Genomic DNA, 22,966 nt, shown 5'->3' with positions numbered 1-22,966 from the left:
ATCCTAAATAAAGCTTGGATTAGAGAGACTGGGGCACTCTTCAAGTTGCAGATGTAGGTTTCTTCTAATATAATCATACTACTTTCTCTCACATTTTCTTTTTTTTTTAACCTCCTAGAACTCCTAATATTACACCTCTTGGTCTGTCTTCTCCCATGATTTCCTTTTATTTATAATTTAGGGGGCTATTTTTAGCAGAGTTACACATGTGCATCATTTAAAACTTCTACAAGGTTAGATATGAAAAAATTAGATCCCCCCACACTTCAAATTTCTCACTCCCTGAATTGTTTTCAACTCTTTTTGCTGGTTTTTGGTATTTGCCCCAAATTCCTAAATAACATTGTTATAGTCTTATACTGTTACTAACTTTAGTTATAGGCATTATTATCTATATTATTTATTGCAGAAGCTAATAATTTAAATCTTTTCCATATAAAAGCAATAATTTCAACAAACATACACACACACACACAGGTTATCTTGTTTCCCCAATAGCATTTTACCTTGTTATAGCAGATCAACATACATTATTTATATCAATGCCCATTGTTTATATTGACTACGTAAACACTATTGGTAACTAAAACATGTAGTTTACTATGATTATTTTCCCTAGAATTGAGAATTTTTTTCATTTTTAACTTTTCTATGTACTTAACATTAATGTATCCACCCAGTTCTCCAGAACTGATATGAATCTATTCTCAATGCACTCAAACTCCTTAGGCATTCTATCGATTTTATCTTCTTGAAGAAGTCTCTCCTTGAGCCTCCTGGTCTATTTCAGTTCGAACTGCATTATTTACAGGCTGTGGCTTTTCAGCAACACTCAATTAATCCTGTTGTCTCTCTTTTGTGTTGGATCCCATTTCCTCAATTTTGTTTTCTTCTTCCTTGGTTTATGCCATTATTTTGATGATGCACAGGCTCCCGCAATTTCAAGGAAAGGCTATGGAAAAGAATCTTGAGTCAAATATCTTCATCATAATTTACTTCTCTGTATGTATTTCTTCTTAGTTTTTAGATATTTCTTCCTCCTAATTTTTCCAACCTATAGTGACACTCCATAGTCACAGGTCTCCATAGTGACTCTCCTTAAATCCATCTACTGAAGTTTTATTTCAAAGATTTGTTTTTCAGTGTCTCAGACCACAGTGCAATCAAATTAGAACTCAGGATTAAGAAACTCACACAAAATCACACAATTACATGCAAACTGAACAACCTGCTCCTGAATGACTCTTGGGTAAATAATAAAATTAAGGCAGAAATCAAGAAGTTCTTTGAAATCAATGAGAATAAAGAGACAATGTACCAGAATCTCTGGAACACAGCTAAAGCAGTGTTAAGACAGAAATTTTAGCACTAAATGCCCACATCAGAAAGCTAGAAAGATCTCAAATCGATACCCTAACATCGCAATTAAAAGAACTAGGGAAGCAAGAGCAAACAAAAAATCTAGCAGAAGACAAGAAATAACTAAGATCAGAGCAGAACTGAAGGAGACAGATACATGAAAAAAACCTTCAAAAAAAAATCAACGAATCCAGGAGCTGGTTTTTTAAAAAAAAAAATTAACAAAATAGACTGCTAGCTAGATTAATGAAGAAAAAAGAGAGAATAGTCAAATAGGCACAAGAAAAAAATGATAAAGGAGATATCACCATTGACTCCACAGAAATACAAACTACCATCACAGAATACTATAAACACCTCTACACGAAGAAACTAGAAGTTCTAGAAGAAATGAATAAATTCTAGGACACATACACCCTCCCAAGACTAAACCAGGAAGAAGTCGAATCCTTGAGTAGACCAATATCAAGTTCTGAAATTGAGGCACTAGTTAATAGCCTACCAACTAAAAAAAGACCAGGACTAGATAGATTCACAGCCAAATTCTATCAGAAGTACAAAGAGGAGCTGGTACCATTTCTGCTGAAACTATTCCAAACAAAAGAAAAAGAGGGACTCCTCCCTAACTCAATTTATGAGGCCAGCATCATCTTGATACCAAAACCTGGCAGAAACACAACAAAGAAAGAAAACTTCAGGCTAATATCCCTGATGAAGATTGATGTGAAATGTACTCAATAAAATACTGGCAAACCAAAGCCAGCAGCATATCAAAAAGCTTATCTACAATGATCAAGTCAGCTTTATCCCTGGGATACAAGGCTGGTTCAACATACACAAACCAATAAACTTAATTCATCACGTAAATAGAACTAAAGACAAAAAGAGCATGATTATTTCATTAAATGCAGAAAAGTCCTTCAATAAAATTCAACATCGCTTCATGCTAAAAACTCTCAATAAATTAGGTATTGATGGAACATATCTCAAAATAATAAGGGCCGTTTATGGCAAACCCACAGCCAACATTATACTGAATGGGCAAAAGCTGGAAGCATTCCCTTTGAAAACTGGCACAAGACAAAGATGTCCTTTCTCACCACTCCCATTCAACATAGTATTAGAAGTGCTGGCCAGGGCAATCAGGCAAGAGAAAGAAAAAAAGAGTATTCAAATAGGAAGAAAGGAAGTCAAATGGTCTCTGTTTGCAGATGACATGATTCTATATTTAGAAAACCCCATCATCTCAGCCCAAAAACTCCTTAAGCTGATAAGCAACTTCAGCAAAGTCTCAGGATACAAAATCAATGTGCAAAAATCACAAGCATTCCTATATGACAATATACAAGCAGAGAGCCAAATCATGAATGAACTCCCATTCACAATTGATACAAAGAGAACAAAATACATAGGAATGGTCCCGGTACAGTGGCTCACACCTGTAATCCCAGCACTTTGGGAGGCCAAGGCAGGCAGATCACGAGGTCAGGAGTTCGAGACCATCCTGGCTAACAGATGAAACCCCATCTCTACTAAAAATACAAAAAATTAGTCGGGCGTGGTGGTGCATGCCTGCAGTCCCAACTACTCAGGAGGCTGAGGTAGAAGAATCGCTTGAACCCAGGAGGCAGAGGTTGCAGTGAGCTGAGATCATGCCACTGCACTCCAGCCTGGGCGACAGAGCAAACTCTGTCTCAAAAAAAAAAAAAACCTAGGAATACAGCTAACAAGGAACGTAAAGAATCTCTTCAAGGAGAACTACAAACCACTGCTCAAGGAAATAAGAGAGGACACAAACAAATGAAATAGCATTCTATCCTCATGGATAGAAAGAAACAATATCATGAAAATGACCATACTGCCCAAAGTAATTTATAGATTCAGTGCTATTCCCATCAAACTACCACTGACATTCTTCACAGAATTAGAAAAGACTACTTTAAGTTTCATATGCAACCAAAAAAGAGCCCATATAGCCAAGACAATCCTAAGCAAAAAGAACAAAGCTGGAGGTATCACGCTACCTGACTTTAAACTATGCTACAAGGCTACAATAACCAAAACAGCCTGGTTCTGGTACCAAAACAGACATATAGACCAATAGAACAGAACAGAGAACTCAGGAATAATGCCACAGATCTACAACCATCTGATCTTTGACAAACCTGACAAAAACAAGCAATGGGGAAAGCATTCCCTAGTTAATAAATGGTGTTGGGAAAACTGGCTAGCCACATGCAGAAAACTGGAATTGGACCCCTTCCTTATACCTTATACAAAAATTAACTCAAGATGTTTTAAAGACTTAAATGTAAAACTCAGAACCATAAAAACTCTAGAAGAAAACCTAGGCAACAGCATTCAGGACATAGGCGTGGGCAAAGATTTAATGACTAAAATACCAAAAGCAATTGCAACAAAAGCTAAAATTGACAAATAGAATCTAATTAAGCTAAAGAGCTTTAGCACAGCAAAAGAAACTATCATCAGAGTGAACAGGCAACCTACAGAATGGAAGAAAATTTCTGCAATCTACCCATGTGAGAAATGTCTAATATCCAGAATTTACAACGAACTTAAATTTCAAGAAAAAAAAAACCCTATCAAAAAGTGGGCAAAGAATATGAACAGGCACTTCTCAAAAGACAATATTTATGTGGCCAAGAAACATGAAAAAAAGCTCAACATCACTATCATTAGAGAAATGCAAATCAAAACCACAATGCGATACCATCTCACACCAGTCAGAATGGTGATTATTAAAAAACCAAGAAACAATAGATGCTGGCAAGGCTGTGGAGAAATAGGAATGCTTTTACACTGTTGGTGCGAATGTAAATTAGTTCAACCATTGTGGAAGACAGCGTGGCGATTCCTCGGGGATCTAGAACCAGAAATACCATTTGACCCAGCAATCCTATTACTGGGCATATACCCAAAGGAATATAAATCATTCTAATATAAAGACACATGCACACGTATGTTTACTGCAGCACTACTTACAATAGCAAAGACATGGAACCAACCCAAATGCCCATCAGTGATAGACTGGATAAAGAAAATGTGGTACATATACACCATGGAATATTATGCAGCCATAAAAAGAAGGAGATCATGTTCTTTGCAGGGACATACAAAGATGGAAGCCATCATCCTCAGCAAACTAACACAGGAATAGAAAACTAAACACTGCATGTTCTCACTCATAAGTGGGAGTTGAACAATGAGAACACATGGACACAGGGAGGGGAACACCACACACCAGTGCCTGCCGTGGAGTAGGGGGTGAGGGGAGGGACAGCATCAAGACAAATACCTAATGCTTGCAGGGCTTAAAACCTACGCGATGGATTGATAGATGCAGCAAACCACCATGGCACATGTATACCTATGTAACTAACCTGCATGTTCTGCATATGTATCCCGGAATTTAAAGTAAAATATAGAAAAAAAAAATATTTGTTTTCTACCTATGTATAGAATCTTATTTTCCTTAATGAAAGAATTATATTTGCTCATAGTTTTATAGAAATTTCCACAAAGTAAACCATAACAAATATTTCAAAGTAAACATGTAACAGGCCATAGTCATTGATCATAATACAATAATATTACAAATAATTTTTAAACAGCTTGAAACATCGTAATGACTTCAAAATTAATTTTTGATCAAAGAGAAAAATTACAAATACTCTAGAGGCTACTGAAAAGGTAAATACTTTACATAAAAATGTATGGAACCCAGCAATAGCCACAGTTAGAGAAAAATTTATGCCCCTAAATCCTTTCATTATGAAGAAGAATGAAACTGCAGAAACATTATCATGTTTACCTGAACTTTTTTAAGAAAAGCGAAGAGTGAATGAGTTGATGAATGAACAGTTGTAATTGGTGATATAAGGGGAAAAAGTAGTAGAATTGATAAATAATTCCAAGAGTTTTTTTAACTAAAAATATAAATAAACCCTTTATGGTACTGCTTAAGAATATAAGAGGGAAAAAAATATTAGCAAGACTAGGAATAAAGAAAAATGTACAATTTCCTAGAGAATACAAATAATCCAAATTGAACCAAGAAGCAGACCCAAAATGACTAATTAGCAAAGAAAAAAATGGAAAGGTAACCATTATTTTAAATAACAATAGTAATAATAGCATTACACCCAAAAAAACCTTTAAATCTGAGTTTTACCTAACTTTTAAAGAACGGGTATTTATAGTGTTATTTAAATTATTTCATACCAAATAAAAAGATGAAATGTTTCCCAATTCATTTCACGAAGCCAACATAATTTTATTACCAAAAGTTAACATAAAAATAAACCTAAAAACTATGAACCTAATTATTTCAGTTACTATGGCTATATTTAAAAATTACTCCAATACTTAGTAACCTAAAACAACACTATGAGGACAGGTCTCAGGGGGATACCTCATCTCTGCTCCCCTCAGCATCAGCTAGGGTGTCTCAAAGTCTGGGGACTAAAATCATACGAATACTCACCCACTAACATGTAGTTGATGTTGTCAGATAAGACTTTTGCTGGAGCCAGAACACCTACACATGGCTTCTGTAACTGTCCTAGGCCTCCTCACACTATGGGGGCTGGGTTCTTGAGTGAGCTAGGCAGAAGCAGTACTATCTTTTATGACCTCACCTTGGAAGTCCCATAGTTTCACTCCCACCACATTCTATTCAACAGTGCAAAGTACAGCCCAAGTTCAGGGGGAGGGGAAATAAACTCTAACTCTTGTTGGGAAGTGACAAAATTTAGAAGAGCATGTGGGACCACAAATATTGCTGAGGTCAGTTTTGGAAAATGCAAAATACCACAGTCCACCCTCTAGCCACAGCAGCAAAATACACTCATGCACTCCCTCAAGACCTACAACATCAGGCTGAGGCTTGAGGTCCAGGTATGGATGAACTTCTTGGGTACAGTTCCTCAAATACAGCCCCTTACGTACAGTTCCTTGTAATCTCAAGAGCTATAAACTAAAAAAGAAAAATTATCTGCCTCAACAAACACCAAATGCACAATGGTGGAGCAAGTACAGGATAACTGCTATAGACACTCCCAAAAAAAAGGAGGAAAGGAGAGACACAGAAGTCATTGGTCCATTAAAAGCTTGAAATCAAGCTGGGCACAAGGTACTGGTACTTGATTAGGGCTCAGTTGTACTGTTTAAGAATGATTCACTGTGACTCTTGGCTCTCCACTCTGGGCTATTGGTTCTACCCTCTAAATTATTTTTTTTTCATAAAAAATAGCCATGTTCTTAGCATGCTTCCCATATGCAGAAGTTTGGGGTCAAAGGCCTCTTTTCATTTTGTACTGTCTCTATGCCTTTCAGTATAAAACGATACAATCCTTTAAAAAAATTGTGTGGCTCAAGAGAGAGAAAAGAAAAGCCACTAACTGGAAAAAGTATATGCAAAAGACACATCTGATAAAGCACTGTAACCTAAAAATATAAAGAATTCTTTTTTTTTCCATTTTTCCCTCTGAACTTTTATTATAAAAAATTTCAAACATACAGCAAAATTGAAAGATTTCAGTGAACACCTGTATACGCACTACCTGAATTCTATCATTAACTTCTTTTAGCATTTAGAACCTTCTAAATCCTCTCCCTTGTTCCATTTTTAAATTTTTAAAATTGAGTTGAAATTTACACAATGTAAAAGTAATCATTTTAAAGTGAACAATAAAGTGACATTCACAATTAGTCATTCACAATATGGTACAACCACTATCTCTATCTAGTTCTAAAATGTTTTCATCACCTCAAAATAAAACTCTGTAACTATTATGCAGTTAATCCCATTCTTCCCTCCCCCTAGTCCCTGGCAACCATTGATCTCCTTTCTTTTTTATTATATTTTAAGTTTTAGGATACATGTGCACAACGTGCAGGTTTGTTACATATGTATACATCTGCCATGTTAGAGTGCTGCACCCATTAACTCGTCATTTACATTAGGTGTATCTCCTAATGCTTTCCCTCCCCGCTCCCCCGACCCCACGACAGGCCCCGGTGTGTGATGTTCCCCTTCCTGTGTCCAAGTGTTCTCATTGTTCAGTTCCCACCTATGAGTGAGAACGTGCGGTGTTGGTTTTTTGTCCTTGCGATAGTTTGCTGAGAATGATGGTTTCCAGCTTCATCCATGTCCCTACAAAGGACATGAACTCATCATTTTTTATGGCTGCATAGTATTCCATGGTGTATATGTGCCACATTTTCTTAATCCAGTCTATCATTGTTGGACATTTGGGTTGGTTCCAAGTCTTTGCTATTGTGAATAGTGCCACAATAAACATATGTGTGCATGTATCTTTATAGCAGCATGATTTATAATCCTTTGGGTATATACCCAGTAATGGGATGGCTGGGTCAAATGGTATTTCTAGTTCTAGATCCCTGAGGAATTGCCACACTGTCTTCCACAATGGTTGAACCAGTTCACAGACCCACCAACAGTGTAAAAGTGTTCCTATTTCTCCACATCCTCTCCAGCACCTGTTGTTTCCTGACTTTTTAATGATCACCATTCTAACTGGTGTGAGATGGTATCTCATCGTGGTTTTCATTTGCATTTCTCTGATGGCCAGTGATTATGAGCATTTTTTCATTTGTTTGTTGGCTGCATAAATGTCTTCTTTTGAGAAGTGTCTGTTCATATCCTTCGCCCACTTGCTGATGGGGTTGTTAGTTTTTTTCTTGTAAATTTGTTTGAGTTCTTTGTAGATTCTAGATATTAGCCCTTTGTCAGATGAGTAGATTGCAAAAATTTTCTCCCATTCTGTAGGTTGCCTGCTCACTCTGATGGTAGTTTCTTTTGCTGTGCAGAAGCTCTTTAGTTTAATTAGATCCCATACAAAGAATTCTTAAAATTCAACAATAAGAAAACGAATTCCCCAGTCAAAAAGCAGACAAAAGATATGAAGACACCTCACTAAAGATATACAAATGAAAAATAAGCATATGAAAAGACGTTCCATATCACATGTCCTTAGGAAACTGCAAATTAAAACAGCAGTGAGATACTACTATACACCTATTAGAATGGCAAAAATCCAACACATTGCCAAGACCAAATGATGGTGAAGATGTGGAGAAACAGGAACTGTCATTCATTGCTGGTGGAAATGCAAAATTGCACAGTCACTTTGGAAGACAGTTTGGCAATTTCTTACACAACTAAACACACTCTTACCACATGATCCAGTAATTGCAAGCTCCTTGGTATATGCCCAAATGAGTTGAAAACTTACGCCTACACAAAAACCTGCATGTAGATGTTTATGGCAGCTTCATTCATAATTGCCAAACCCTGAGAACAACCAGGGTTGTTCAGTAGAGGAACAGATAAACAAACTCTGGTACATCCAGAGTTTGGAATATTGTTCAGTGCTAAGAAGGAATGAGCTGTTAAGCCACAAAAAGACATGGAAGAAACAAATGTATATTATTACCACATGAACTACATGATATTTTGGAAAATGCAAAGCTGTAAGAGTTAGTAAAAAGATTTGTGGTTGTCATGGATATGAAGGTAAGGATAAATAGGCAGAGCACAGAGGATCTGGAGGGCAGTGGAACTACCTTATATGATACTATAATGAAGGATATGTGTCATTATACATTTGTCAAAACATATTGGTGTATTAATAGAATATACAACACCAAGAGTGAACCCTAATGTCAACTATTGACTTTGGGCGAGAATGATGTACCAAGGTAGGTTCATTGACGGTTAAAAAAAAAAAAAAAAAAAGTACCACTCTGGTCAGGGATATTGATAGTGTGGGAAATTTTAGGGAGAGAGGGGAATGGGGAGAATATAGGAACTTTCTACTTTCAGCTTAATTTTGTGTAAACTAAAACTGCTCTAAAAAAAATTTGCAACAAAAAACTGTGTGGATTTCTTGTTTATAATCCATTCCATTAGACAAAACCTGTACCCACAAATCTCTTCAAGATAAGTCCTAGAGCTTCCTATAAGGGTGCTGAGGGACAATGCTCTTAAAATTCTCAAAGGACTTTTTCTTTAATAAAGAGGATCTGTAAGGTATGTCATGTCCTTAAGATAATTAGAGAGACTACTGTCTGTGTGAGGCATGACATTAAATTTCCTGAGGTATTAGAACTAAGATTTTACAATCACTCCCTTGGCTTCATGATAAACCATGTTTTAATGACAGTACCCTAGATTTGCTCTCCTTCCATAAAGACTCTTCTTAATTTTAGAATTCTCTGCCATCAGGAAAAACTGGAAAAGAGAAAGCTTTATTTTCAAGTCCAAGAAGTTCTGGCTCCTTTATATTTAACAATTATTTCTTTAGCTTACCTCTCTCCTATCATTTTACTATAAGCAGCAAGAAGAAGCCAGACAATCACCATTTTCTGCTTTTCACATTACCACAGGTGATAAGGTGGCCAAACTTCATGTCATTACCTAACAATGATCCTCTTTCCTCCAGCTCCAATGATATTTTTTCACTCTCCTCTAAACCCTCTCTGATAGCCTCCTTGAGATCCATCAGCCTTCCACAGTCACCTCAAGGCCCTCTCACCTTCTGCCCTCTGTCTAGTCCTGTCTAATCCTGTCTAGTCTAGCTTCAGCCACTACCACATTTTAGATTTCTGTTACATGGCACTCACTTCCAGATAACAAAATCTGTTTTTATGATTGCATAACAAGTTCCTCCAAAATTTAGTGGCTTAAAACAACAATATTTATTTTTGTCAGGTATTTGCAATTTGGACAGGGCTCAGTGAGAATAATTCCTTTTTTTGCTCCACTCAGCATCGACTGGGGAAGCTTGAAGGCTGGAGACTAGAATCATCTGAAGGTTCATTCATATATCTGGTGGTTGAGTCTGGCTATTAGTTGAAACCTTAGCTGGGGCTATAAGCTGGAACATCTTCACTGGCCCCTCCATGTGGCCTGAGATTCCTCACAATTTCCAACAAGTCATGAAGTCACAGAGTGTTAATTCTTCAGCACTCAATTCATTGAAGCAAAATCCAGTTCAAATTCAAGAGAACAGAAATGGATTTTACCTCTTGATGCAGGGAAGTGGCAAAGTTCTAGAAGATCATCAAGGGCTGGAAATATTGCTGTGGTCATTCCAGAGAAATGCAATCTATAAAACAAATAAAGATGCAGCAATCCTAAATAAAGTACAACTAAACAGAACCTAGCAACTTATCAAATGAATACTACTATATGATCAAGTAGAGTATACTCCAGGAATATAAATTACTTCAACACCAGGAACTACAGAAGTATAAATCATTAACTTTATCAATGAATTGGAAAATTGAAAAATATATCATAAATGAGATCATACACAAATGATAGATTTGGAAGAAAAGTATTAGGAACATACATGACAAATGATTAATAACTGTAACATATAAAGAATTCTTACCTTTCACAAGAAAAATAGACAAGTCAATAGAAAATTAGGCAATGAATATAAATAGTCAATTTATTCTAAAGCAAGTACAAAAAAGAAAACATGAAAAGACCAAAGACTGGGGGAAAAAACAAGATGGCATAATAGAATCCTGCACCAATCATCCCCCCAACAGGAACACCAAATTTAACACCTATTTACACCAAAAAGTACATTCATAAGAAGCAAAAATCAGGTGAGCACTCACAGTACCTGGTTTTCACTTCATATTACTGAAAGGCACCATAAAGGGTAGGAAAGACAGTCTTGAATTGCCGACACCACACCTCCCTCCTCCCTGCCCCCATCCTCCAGCAGCAGCTGCATGGCACAGAGAATCTGTGCACTCAAGGAAGAAGGATGCAGCTATTGTGAGACATTGCATTGAACTTAGTGCTACCCTGTCATAGCAGAAAGCAGAACCAGTATGTACTTGGCTGAAGCCCACCCACAGAGGGAGCACTTGGACCAGCCATAGCCAGAGGGGAATCACCCATCTCAGAGGTCAGAATTTGAGTTCAGGCAAGCCTCGCCACGGCGGGCTGGAGTGTTCTGGGGCTCTAAATAAACTTGAAAGTCAGTCTAGGCTGCAATGACAGCAATTCCTAAGCAAGTGCTACTGCTGAACTGGCCTCAGAGGCAGTGTACTGGGGTGGGTGGGGCATGTGACCAATTGAGACACCAGCCAAGGCAGCAAAGGGAGTGCTTGCACTACTCCCCCAAATCAAGGCTGCATAGCTCACAGCTCTGAAAGAGACTCCTTCTTTTTGGGGAGGGGAGGCGAAGAGAGGGGAGAATAAAGAGGACTTTGTCTTGCATCTAGAATACTAGCTCAGCCACCGTAGGAGAGGGCACAGTGGTAAGGCCCCCTTTCCAGGCCCTAGCTCCCAAATGACATTTCTAGGCACACCCTGGGCCAGAAGGAAACCTGCTGCCTTGAAGGGAAGGAACCAGTTTTGGCAGGACCCATCACCTGCTGACTAAAGAGCACTTGGGCCCTGAATAATCAGCAGCAATACCCAGGTAGTATTCCATGGGCCATAGGAGAGACACTGAGATGTGCTGGCTTTAGGTAAGACACAGCACATTCCCAGCTGTGGTGGCTATGGGGACAGACTCCATCTGCTTGAGAAAAGCAGAGAAAAGTAAAGGGAGCTTTGTCGTGCACCTTAGATACCAGGTTGGTACTTCTGGACCTGCCCTGGTCCAGAGGGGATCCCAGCACCCTGAAGGATGAGTCTCAGACCTGGCAACATTCACCTCAAGCTAATTGAAGAGCCCTTGGGCCTTAAGTGAACATCAGTGGAAGCCTGGCAGCACTCCTCATAGGCCTGTGATGGTGGTGCCCACAGGGTTAGGATCCTCTGCCTGTGGAAAGCGGAGGGAAGAGCGGGAAGGCCTGCATCTCATGATTTGAGTGCCAGCTCAGCAGCAGTACAACGGAACACCAGGTAGATGTCTAAGGTTTTTTACTCCAGTACATGGCTCATGGATGACACCTCCGGACCCACCCGGGGTCTGGGGGAACTTGCCGCCCTGAAGGAAAGGACACAAGTCTGTCCCACTTTGCCACCTGCTGACTGTACCGCCCTAGAGCCTTGAGCAAACATAGGTAGCACCCAAGTAGTGGTTACTGCAGGCCTTGGGCAAGACTTCATGCTGTGCTGACTTCAGGTCTGACCCAGTGCAGTCCCAGTGGTGGTCACAGAGGTGCTTGTGTCACCCCCATCCCCAGCCACAGGTAGTTCATCGCAGAGACAGAAACTACTTTTGTTTGGGAGAAAATAAAGGAAGAGAACAAGAGTATCTGCCTGGTAATCTAGAGAAATGTCCTGGATCTTAACCAAGACCAGCAAAGTAGTACCTATACAAATCTACAAGAACCACAGCATTAGTGGCCTTGGGGTGCCCCCTAATGGAGATACAGCTTACATCACAACACCCAAGTCACTCTGAATACCTGGAAAGCCTTCCCAAGCAGGACAAGCACAAATAAGCCCAGACTGCAAGGACTATAAGTAAACACCTAACTCTTCAATGCCTGACGAACATCTACAATCATCAACACCACCCATGGAAAACATGACCTCAGCAAACCAACTAAATAAGGTGCCAGACATCAATCCTGGAGAAACACAAATATGAAACCTTTCAGAGAAAAAATTCAAAATAGCTGTGTTGAAGAAACTCAAAGAAATTCAAGATAACACAGAGAAGGAATTCAGAATTATATCAGATAAATTTAACAAAGAGATTTAAATAATTAAAAAGAATCAAGCCAAAGTACTGGAGGTAAAAAATCCAACTGACATACTGAATAATGTATCAGAGTCTTTTAATAGCAAAATTGATCAAGCAGAAGAAAGAATTAGTGAGATTGAAGATAGGCTATTTGAAAACACACAGAGGAGACAAAAGAATAAAAAAAAAGCATGCTTACAATATCTAGAAAACAGCTTCAAAAGGGCAAATCTAAGAGTTACTGGTCTCAAAGAGGAGGTAGAGAAAGAGATTGAGGTAGACACTTTATTGAAAGGGATAATAACAGAGAACTTCCCAAGCCTAGGGGAAAATATCAATATCCAAGTATGAGAAGATTATAGAAGACCAAGCAGATTTAACCCAAAGAATACTACCTCAAGGCAGTTAATAATCAAACTTTCAAAGGCCAAAGATTTAAAAAAAAAAAAAAAGAACCTAAAAGCAGCAAGAGAAAAGAAACAAATAACATACAATGGAGCTCCAATACATTTGGCAGCAGACTTTCCAGTGGAAACCCTATTGGCTAGCAGAGAGTGGCATGACGTATTCAAAGTGCTGAAGGAAAAAAAAATTTTTTTGCTAGAATAGTAAATCCAGGAAAACATCCTTCAACATAAAGGAGAAATAAAGATTTTCCCAGACAAACAAAAGCTGAAGGACTTCATCAAAACCAGAACTGTCCTACAAAAAAAAGTTAAAGGGAATACTTCAATCAAAAAGAAAAGGATATTAATGAGCAATAAGAAATCATCTGAAGGCACAAAACTTACTGGTAAGAGTAAGTACATAGAAAAAAACACAGAATATTATAACACTATAACTGTGGTATGTAAATTACTCTTAAGTAGAAACACTAAAAGATAAACCAATCAAAAATAATAGCTACAACTTTACAAGACAGACACTACAGTAAGATACAAATAAGAACAACAAAAAGTTAAAAAGTGAGAGACAAAGTTAAGGTGTAGAGTTTTTATTAGTTTTCTTTTTGCTTATTTGTTTATGCAAACAGTGATAAGTTGTTATCAGCTTAAAATAATGGTTTATAAGATAGTATTTGCAAGTCTCATGATAACCTCAAATCAAAAACCATACAACAGATATAGGAAAAATAAAAGACAAAAAATTAAATCATACCACCAGAGAAAATCACCTTCAATAAAACAAAGACAGGAAGGAAGGAAAGAAGGAAGACCACAAAACGACCAGAGAATAAATAACAAAATAGCAAGAATAAGAATGTATCAGTCTTTTAATATTACTATCAATAATAATGTTGAATGTAAATGGACTAATATCTCCAATCAAAAGACAGTGGCTGAATGGATGAAAAAACAAGGCCATGACCTGTTGCCTACAAGAAACACACTTCACCTATAAGGACACACATAGACAGAAAATGAAGAGATGGGGAAAATATTCCATGCCAATAGAAGGCAAAAAAGAACAGGAGTAGCTATACCTATATCAGACAAAATAGATTTCAAGACAAACACTGTAAGAAGAGACAAGGAAGGTCATTATATAAAGAGGTCAATTCAGCAAGAGGATATAACAACTGCAAATATATATGCATCCAACACTGGAGCACCCAGATATATAAAGCAAATGTTATTAGGGCTAAAGAGAGAAATAGGCCCCAATACAAAAATATGTGGAGATTTCAACACCCCACTTTCAGCATAAGACAGATCTTCTAGACCAAAAAAAAAAAAATCAACAAGGAAACATCGGACTTCATCTGCACCACAGAACAAATGGACCTCATGGATATTCACAAAACATTTCATCCACAGGCTGCGGAATACACATTCTTTTCCTCAGCACATGGATCATTCTCAAGAACAGACCATATGTTAAGTCACAAAACAAATCTTAAAACATTCAAAAAATTGAAATAATATCAAGCATCTTTTCTGACCACAATAAAATAAAACTAGAAATCAACAACAAGAGGAATTTTGGAAACTATACAAACACATGCAAATTAAACAACATGCTCCTGAATGACCAGTGTGTCAATGAAGAAATTAAGAAGGAAATTGAGAAATTTCTGGAAACAAATGATAATAGAAACAACATACCAAAACCTATGGGATACACCAAAAGCAGTACTAAGAGGGAAGGTTATAGTTACAAGTGCCTACACCAGAAAAGAAGAAAGACTTCAAATAAACAACATAATGATGCATTTAAAGAACTAGAGAAACAAACACAAACCAAACCTGAAATTAGTAGAAGAAATAATAAAGATCACAGCAGAAATAAATGAAATTGAAATGAAAAAAAAGATTAATGAAGCAAAGAGTTGGTTTTTAGAAAAGTTAAACAAAATTGGTAAATCTTTAGCCAAGCTAAAAAAAAAAAAAAAAAAAAAAAAAAAACAGAGCGAGATGACCCAAATAAATGAAATCACAGCTGAAAAAGGAGCTGTTACAACTGATACCACAGAAATTCAAAGAATCATTTGTGGTTATTATGACCAACTATATGAAAATAAGATGGAAAATCTAGGAAAGAAAATGGATAAATTCTTAGATACATACAATCTAACCAAGACTGAAGCATAAAGAAATCCAAAATCTGAAGAGACTAATAATAAGTAATGAGATTGAAGTTGTAATAAAATTCTCCTAGTAAAGAAAAGCCGGCCGGGCGCGGTGGCTCACGCCTGTAATCCCAGCACTTTGGGAGGCCGAGGCGGGCGGATCACGAGGTCAGGAGATCGAGACCATCCTGGCTAACACGGTGAAACCCCGTCTCTACTAAAAATACAAAAAATTAGCCAGGCGTGGTGGCGGGCGCCTGTAGTCCCAGCTACTCGGGAGGCTGAGGCAGGAGAATGGCGTGAACCCGGGAGGCGGAGCTTGCAGTGAGCCGAGATCGCGCCACTGCACTCCAGCCTGGGCGACAGAGCGAGACTCCGTCTCAAAAAAAAAAAAAAAAAAAAAAAAAGAAAAGCCTAGAATCTGATGGCTTCACTGATGAATTCCACCAAACATCTAAAGAGGCACTAGTATCAATCCTACTCAAACTATTCCAAAAAACAGAATAGAAAAGGGTACTGCCAAATTCATTCTAAGAGGACAGGATTACCCCAATACCAAAACCAGACAAAGACACAGCAAAAAAAGAAAACTACAAACTGATATCACTGATTAACAGTAATACAAAAATCCTCAACAAATACTAGCAAACTGAATTCAACAGCACGTAAAAAAGATAATTCATCATGACCAAGTGAGATTTATCACAGGCATAAAACAAGAACAAGGACCAAGAGTGGTTCAACACACACAAACCCAAATTAATCAATGTGCTACATCATATCAACAGAATGAAGGACAAAAACCATATGATCATTTCCATTGATGCTGAAAAAGCATTTGATAAAATTAAACATCCCTTCATGATAAAAACCCTCAAAAAACTGGGTATAGAAGAAAAATACCCCAACATATTAAAAGCCATATGTGACAGACCCACAGCCAGTATCATACTGAAAAAAAAAACTGAAAGCCTTTCCTCTAAGATCTGGAACATGACAGGGACACCCACTTTCACCACTGTTATTCAACGTAGTACTGGAAGTCCTAGCTAGAGCAATCAGGCAAGAGAAAGAAATAAAGGGCATCCAAATGGAAAGGAAGAAGTCAAATTATCCATGTTTGCAGATAATATGATCTCATATTTGGAAAAACCCAAAAGCTCCACCAAAAAAACTATTAGAAATTATAAACAAATTCAGAAAGTTGCAGGATGCAAACATATAAAAATCAGTAGCTTTTTTATGTGTCAATAGAAAACAATGTGAAAAAGAAATCAATACCACTTAAAATAGCTACAAATAAAATAGAATACTTACGAATTAGCCGAAGTGAAAGATCTCTACAATGAAAACTATAAAATATTGATGCAAGAAACTGAAAAGGACACCAAAAAATAAAGATATTCCATGTTCACAGAAGAATCAATATTGTTAAAATGTCCATACTACCCAAAGCAATCTACAGATTCAATGTAATCCCTATCAAAATACCAATGACATTCTTCACAGAAATATAAAAAACAATTCTAAAATTTATTTGGAACCACAAAAGACCCAGAGTAGCGAAAGCTATCCTGAACAAAAAAAACAAGCTGGAGAAATCAAATTATCTGACTTCAAATTATACTAGAGCTATAGTAATCAAAACATCATGGTACTGGCATGAAAACAGATACACAGAACAGTGGATCAGAATACAGAACGCAGAAATAAATCCATACATCTACAGTGAACTCACTTTTGACAAAGGCGCCAAGAATATACATTGGGGAAAGGACAGTCTCTTCAATAAATGGTGCTGGGAAAACATATGGATATCCATATGCAGAAAAATAAAACTAGACCCCTATCTCTCACCATACACAAAAATCAAATCAAAATGGATTAAAGATTTAAATCTAAGACTTCAAACTTTGAAACTCCTACAAGAAAACACTGAAGAAACTCTCCAGGATATTGGAATGAACAAAAATTTCTTGAGTAATACACCACAGGCACAGGCAAGCAAAGCAAAAACGAAAAAATGAGAGCACATCAAGTCAAAAAGCTTCTGCACAGCAAAGGAAATGAAGAGACAACCCACAGAATGGGAGAAAATATTTGCAAACTACCTATCTGACAAGGGATTAATAGCCAGAATATATAAGAAGCTCAAACAGCTCTATAGAAAAAAAAATCTAATACTCTGGTTAAAAATGAGCAAAAGATCTGAATAGACATTTCTCAAAAGATGATATACAAATGTTAAACAGGAAAAAGTGTTCAACAGCACTGATCATCAGAGAGCTGCAAATCATAACTACAATGAGATATCATTTCACACCAGTTAAAATGGCTCTTATTCAAAAGACAGGTTAATAACAAATGCTGGTGAGGATGTGGAGAAAAGGGAACCCTTATATACTGTTGGTGGGAATGTAAATTAGTACAACCACTATGGAGAACGGTTTGAAGGTTTGTTGAAAAACTAAAAATAGAGTTACCATATAATCCAGCAATCCCACTGCTAGGTTTATACCCAAAATAAAGGAAATCAGTATATCAAAGATATATCTGAACTCCCATGTTTATTGCAGTACTATTCACAATAACCAAAATTCGGAAGCATCCATCAACAGACAAATAGATAAAGAAAATGTGGTACATACACACAATGGAATACTATTCAGCCACACAAAAGAATGAGATCCTGTCATTTGCAACGACTTGGATGGAACTGGAGGTCATTACGTAAAGTGAAATAAGACAGGTACAGAAAGACAAACATTGCATGTTTTCACTTATCTGTGGGACCTAAAAATTAAAATAACTGAACTCATGGAGCTAGAGAGTAGAATGATGGTCACTAGAGGTTGGGAAGCATAGTGAGGAGGTATGGGGGAGAAATGGGGATGGTTAATGGGTACAAAATATAGACAGAATGAATAAGACCTCCAATTTCCTAGCACAACAGGGTGACTATAGCACAAAAAAAACGTAATTGTACCTTTTAAAGTAACTAAAAGCACATAATTGGATTGTTTGAAACACAAAGGGGAAATGCTTGAGATGCTTGATACCCCATTTACCCTGCTGAGATTATTACACCTTGCATGCCTGTATCAAAATATCTCACGTAACCTATAAATATATATAACTACTATGTAGCCACAAGAATTAAAAAGTGTAAAATGAAAAAAAAAACACCAATGAGTCCTTTTTCCAATTTAAACCTCTTAAAATATAAAAAGATTTATGTTAGGAATTTGAACTTTTATCATAAGGTATGTAATTTACTACATTAACTCTAGTAAATGGATGTATTATATTAAATATCTGTGTGAACTGTGAAAAAAAGAAAAAAGAAACAACTCACTGATAGAGAAATACAAAATAAAGCAATGAGAAATCCCTTTATACCTGTCAGATTGGTAAAAATTAAAAAGACCAATAAAACCTAAAATGGTGGGACATGTCTAAGACGGTTCTCATACATTGCTAGTGACAATGTGAAGTATTACAGAATTTTTGGAAAGCAATCTTGCAATCTATTAAAAATTAAATTACAGCCGGGCGTGGTGGCTCACAACTGTAATCCCAGCACTTTGGGAGGCTGAGGCGGGCAGATCACGAGGTCAGGAGATCGAGACCATCCTGAGCAAAATGATGAAACCTCATCACTACTAACACACACACACACAAAAAAATTAGCTGGCATGGTGACGCACACCTGTAGTCCCATCTACTTGGGAGGCTGAGGCAGGGGAATCACTTGAACCCAGGAGGCAGAGGTTGCTGTGAGCCGAGATTGTGCCACTGCACTCCAGCCTGGCGACAGAGCAAAACTCCATCTCAAAAAATTAATTAATTAATTAATTACAGATACATTCCTATCTAACACCCCTTTCCTAGAAATCTATACAACTGAAATACAAGCCCCAGCATTTGAGGACATACATACAAGAAAGAAGAATTGGTGATTTTAAAGCCTACATAATATTCCCTATACCAGGGGAATTTAAAATTAAATTTTAAAGCCTACATGATATTCCCTACACCAGGTGATTTTAAAGCCTACATAATATTCCCTACACCAGCCTATACCAGGGAATATTAGGTAGCCTTTAAAAACAATGAACCAGAGCTAAACCATATCTTGGCAGGATTTAATGAAATATTGTTGAAAAAAAATGCAAGACGCAGAAAGGTACACAGAAATAATTTTATTTTTGTAAAAACAATAACCACTGTACTGTAAATGAAGTTTACAGAGTCTGTTTTAACCACCGTATGTATCACCTTTCACTCTCATTATGATTGTATATGCATAAAGAAAAATAGGGAAAGACACACTCTGGTTGTTAATATGGATTATGAAGTGAGGAGAGAAAGGGCAGAAGAAAGCAAAGGAAAAAGGAAGAGATGAGGAAAATGGAGGGGAAATTTTGCTCTGAAAAATAAACATGAAAGATATGATCAAGTTAATGCATTATATAAAAATAAAGATGGTTATATTTACTTTAAAAGTAATTAAAAATAAAGGCATACTCAATTTTCAGTGATGGGAAATTTTATTATCCTGGTGAAGAAACCTCACTGAGGGAAAAATTTTATTATTTCTATGCTATATATAGCAAGTAAATACCTCTATATACCTGCCAAGACTTCCTGAATACAGCTTTTGAAAATAACAATCTGTCTAACTTTTACATATCAAATAGATAGATAGGACTATTAATGTCTATTAACTGTTACATACCAAATACATAGCTAGGACCATTAATGTCTATAAATTAGAAAGGATACAAAGAAGGTATATGGAAGTCTTAAAAGGAGGTATCAAAAGTCCATATGCAAATGAATGGGCTTACAATCTGTTCCTTATTAAAATAATGACCAGCCTCTAGTACTGATTATGGGAGAAAGGGAGAAGAATTACAGTTTTATGGTGTTCCTGTTTGCCTGTTAGTTTAGCACATTCTGTATTAATCTTAAGGTTTTGTTAACAAAATACCTGTAATTGATTATATTTGTGTACTGAAAATCTCAAATGACTCTTTAAAATACTCACTGATGACTACTTGTTCTACATTAACATCATTATCAAGTTATGTTGATAATATTCCTCACCATTTTAAAGAAAAGCAAACTTGGAGAGATTACTTGAACTTCTCAAAATAAAACACATATTTTACTGTTGTTCTGTAACCTGAATCTTGCTCAGCTGACTCCAGATACTCTTTGCACCACATGAAGTTGGCAGTATTGTTACAGATGATTGCATAATACAGTTAATGTGTGTTATATAAAAATGAGGGGAAAATTATTAATTTTGTATATAAATTGTCCTTTTCTTGTTTCAGTTACTCATTACCATATAAAAACCATCCCAAATTTAAAACATAAAGCAACCACCATTTCACTGTGGGTCTCACAGATTATGTGAGTCAGGAATTCGGAAAGGGTACAGCAGGTTGGCTTATCTCTGTTCCACAATGTCTGGGGCCTCAGGTGGGAACACTTGAAGGCTGAAAGTGACTGAAGAGCTGGGAGCTGAAATCACCTAGAAGTTCATTCATTCATATGACTGGTGGTTGATGTAGCTGTAAGCTGGGCTCTCAGCTGGGACTGTCAGTATTAATACCTACATATGGCCTCTCCATGGGCTCTTTGGACTTGCTCACGTAATGGTGTCTAAGTTCCACAAACCATGTATCCAAGAAGAGAAGCTATATCATCATTTATGATATAGTCTTGGAAATCACATAGTGCCACTTCCGCTATAGTCACACTCCCACCCAGATTCAAGGAGAGAGAACAGAGACGCTACCTCTCAGTATAAAAACGCTACCTCTCAATATAAAAAGTTCAAAGTTATACTGTAAGAAAACCCAGTGGAACAGGAGTTATGGTTGTGCTCATTTTTGGAAAACACAATCCATGATACTTGTTAATTAAAGATGGTAACTAGCATGCTAAGTACACAGTATCAAGACATATTGCCTTAATACTAAATGAATAATACTTGATTAGAGAACAATTTTTAAAATCAATAATCCATAAAAAGCAATAAAAGACAAACCAGATTATCATATTATCAGCTGATGAAAACAAGTCAAATAAAATTCAGCAGTTATTCCTAATAAAAACTTTAAGAAATATAGGCCTAAAAGAAAACTATATAAATATGATAGTCTATTCACCACAGCCTACAGCAAATATACTAAACAATAAAACACTAAGTCATTTCAATTAATGTCAGGAACCAAATAAGAGAGTTCCATCACACAGGGATTTTGTCCTTTTTGTTCATTATTGAATCTCTAGCACCAATAAAGCACTTGACACACAAAAACGTGCTCAAGAAATTTTTGCAGAATAAATTGTTTTAAAAATATGAAAAAAGGGGGCAAAGGTAACAAAAAAGCATGATAAAGAGAAATTAGACCAAAAATGAAGTAATTTATATGGACACTGAAAAGGAAATTAATGATTACATGATTATATATTTAGAAAATATACCAATGAAAGCATCCTGATTTAATAATAAGAATTTGGTAAGATGACTACAGTAAAGTTAAATTTAGAAAAATCAAGACTTTTTTGTACTTGGAACCAGTAACCAAAAGAGTAAAAGGTGAAAATTTTTCCTCTTACAATAACAGCTAAAACTATAATAGGGGTACAGTAGTAATAAATGTAAACAAGGAAAACACAGAACCTATATGAAGAAAACAAAATCTTAACCTACATGAAGAAAACAAAACCTAATAATGTTATAACAGTTATTGTTATTTAGCCACGGAACACTGGAAAGACATAAATTGTAAAATTCATGTCAAAATTTATATGAATTCTCAAAATTCATATAAATCAAATGTAGTATTTTGTTCGTTTAATAAAATTATGTTAAAATTCATATGAAAGAAAAAATGCCTGAGAATACTCCCAAAAAGTATAAAATATAAGAAGGGTAAAGAGGGACAAACCTAATCAGACACATATAATAAAGCCTCTGCAATCAAATCAATAGGAAAAGTGGTTTGGGATTGAGCGAACAGACCATGGAAAGAGTAGCAAATACAAAAATAGATACCAGTATACAGGAGAGTTTTATATATAAAAATTCATTGGGAAAAAATAGCGTAATAAATGAGGCTGGTTATACATATGGAGAAAAGAATGGTTAATTTGATAGTGTTTGTTATCTATATGGAAAAAAAATACTGGAATGTGATATCAAACTATGTTCCAAAATTCCAGGTGGATTAAAGATTTAAATATAAAAAATTTTGGAACAATACACCCTAAATTTTTCCAAGCAAGAGAGTCAGTTAAGAACATTTGAGAT

The 22,966-nt window shown here is 36.4% G+C and overlaps 2 long non-coding RNA genes across 2 annotated transcripts in view; both read right to left on the bottom strand.

The window, feature by feature from the left end:
- Positions 1–580: 580 nt before the first annotated feature.
- Positions 581–5,960, bottom strand: LOC134808286 (uncharacterized). Its single transcript, XR_010150913.1, has 2 exons — positions 5,864–5,960; positions 581–952 (listed from the first exon to the last, which is right to left on the bottom strand). It is a non-coding gene; the product is annotated as an uncharacterized LOC134808286 (long non-coding RNA).
- A 4,117-nt stretch (positions 5,961–10,077) lies between these two features.
- Positions 10,078–22,966, bottom strand: part of LOC134808287 (uncharacterized) — a 38,495-nt gene continuing 25,606 nt past the window's right edge. The window contains exon 2 of the long non-coding RNA XR_010150914.1: positions 10,078–10,511. This is a non-coding gene — a long non-coding RNA (uncharacterized LOC134808287). The remainder of the gene's footprint in view (positions 10,512–22,966) is intronic.

This window comes from Pan troglodytes, chromosome 15 (genome assembly GCF_028858775.2).
Source record: "Pan troglodytes isolate AG18354 chromosome 15, NHGRI_mPanTro3-v2.0_pri, whole genome shotgun sequence".
Lineage (NCBI taxonomy): Eukaryota > Metazoa > Chordata > Mammalia > Primates > Hominidae > Pan > Pan troglodytes.
This window is presented reverse-complemented; position numbering and strand designations above follow the sequence as displayed.